Consider the following 2,471-nt stretch of genomic DNA (forward strand, 5'->3'; position numbering starts at 1 on the left):
ATAATAAATAAACGGGGTTATTTTAATAAAAGTGTGGTGCAGTGTGTGTTTGTTCAACGACCTTGACCACTTTCCTCGTTTTCCTCATGGGTTCCAACCCTTTGAGCGGATCGAATCCCGATTTAATATCTTGTTGCACCGAGAGGTACAACAATATCTGTATATGTATGAAAGTAGTTAAAGACAATTTATCTTGATATTGTAATTGCAAATTGAAATATCTGGCTTTAATATATATATTTGTATATAATTTTGCGAAAGTTATGTCGATATAATTGCGTTGCGCCAACTTTCAATTCACTGTCCTCCTACGTCCCATCTCTAAATCATAAAAATGAAGTATCAATGCATTGTTCCTGATTTGTACAAATATCTACATATGCGCCTTTTGGAAAATTTCGATATAATCGTTGTTCTTAGTAAAAATGGAGTGCTCTGTGTACGTCTGCTCGATAGTGGGATAGATTGCCGAAGAAGTGTTCAAAATTCAAAGTCAAATTATATTAACCAATGTTATATTTAAGTTTTTTTAGTCGCTAAATACGAATCCAAGTCAGAATTTGAAATGGCGGATTTAATATGACGAACCAAAATGCAAAAAAAGAGTCGTATTTTTATATCAATTTGTTTTTACAGGTTTATTAGATCGCTGAACACGAATCAGTATATCAGAATTATCGAATTAAAAATGGGAGACATAATATAACGGACAAAAATGGAAAAGTAGCAATTAAATATTAATTTGTATTTTCAGTTTTTTTGAATCATTGAACATAAATCTGAGGTAGTTCCAAAATGTGCACAAACTGAAAATTTGGATAATTTTGAAATTTTTTGAAGCAAGTAAAATATTTTTAATTTACGAAAATTTTGATAATTGTAAAAATAGTGAAAAATTTTGTTTTCACTTTATAAAGGCTCTGCTTCACGATTCAAAAGTTTGTCCGTCATTTTGGGTCCGCCATTTTGAAATTTGAAATTTGGAATTCAGAATCATATTCAGCAAGGTCGAAAATCTATGTATGCATAATTTCAGAAAACTCCGATTAATAATTCAAAAGTTTGTCCGCCATTTTGGGTCCGCCATTTAGAAATTTGAAATTTTGAATTCAGATTCATATTCAGTAAGGTCAAAAATCTATGTATGCATAATTTCAGAAGACTTCGATTAATAATTCAAAAGTTTGTCTGCTATTTTGGGTCCGCCATTTTGAAATTTGAAATTTTGAATTCAGATTCATATTCAGCAAGGTCGAAAACCCTATATAAGCATATATTTCCATAAATTTCACTAAAGTAAAATTATAGTGAAATTTTGGCCACTTTTTCGAATTTCTATCCCACTGTGCATTTAATTGAAGTGTAATATATAACATTTTGGAAATGAAGTATTCTGTTAAAAAGTCTTTTACAGTCCTTAACTTTAACATTCACCCAATCAAATTCATGGCCCTCTAATCTATGTTCAGTAATTACAGATTTCGAAGATGTTCTATTAATTTGGTTTCGATGTTCGGAAATTCTAGTCTTCAGTTTTCTATCAGTTTGAACAACGTATGATGCATCACAATCTTTGCAACAGATTTCGTTGACAACATTTTTATTCTGGTTGGGAGAAAGAGCATCCTTCTGAGGTTTAACCAACGTCTTAAGTTTGTTCATATTAAAAAATGACAATTAATCAAGAATAACAAAATGTTCGTAAACTTACGTTTGCTATGTATCCGTCGTTGTTATTTTATTTTATTTTGAATCGCTGAAGATGACTGGAAGTCAGTCGAAACGTCCGGAAACTTATGTTAAAATGATAATTTTGTGTGTCTTCAATATATTAAATTAATTTTTGATAGCACACTTCTAATCGAGCAGTTATTATTATTATTATTACCCTCACTTGCCCTATGTTAAATTTTTAGTACTTCAATCATATTATTTTATAATAATAAAATAATAACAGAAGAAACATACCAAAATAAGTTTCCACATAAAGACTAGCCGCTACTGGAGATGTGCTGCTGTTTCTCCTCCAATAACTCGATTGTGGAAAACACATATGCAAATTCGCGAGGCTGATCACACGACATATCTTGGCAAGCGTATCAATACACTTAGCAGGGCAAATCTATGGAAATAAAGAAGCAACAATATGAGACTCAACAATATGAGAATCTCATTAGACGGTACATGTGAGAACACAATCAATAAGAATCAGGAATTAAAGGCCTATAATGGTCAAAGCTGGATCATTGTTGCTTAAATAATTCAATGTGAATTATATACTGTAACCGTACTTTTGAGTGTCGGCACAACTTCGTCGCGTCCTCCAAAAGAAATCAGGAGACGCGGTAGCGTCTCCGGCCATGTTCAAAAAAACTGTGAACGCTACAAGTCTCTTATCCCGAGCCACCAAAGTCCATTTTTGGGAGGTGCATAACTATTAAAATATAAAAAATTTTGAATCGAACGTCATA

This window comes from Cyphomyrmex costatus, unplaced genomic scaffold (genome assembly GCF_001594065.2).
Source record: "Cyphomyrmex costatus isolate MS0001 unplaced genomic scaffold, Ccosl1.0 scaffold687, whole genome shotgun sequence".
NCBI classification, from domain to species: Eukaryota; Metazoa; Arthropoda; class Insecta; order Hymenoptera; family Formicidae; genus Cyphomyrmex; species Cyphomyrmex costatus.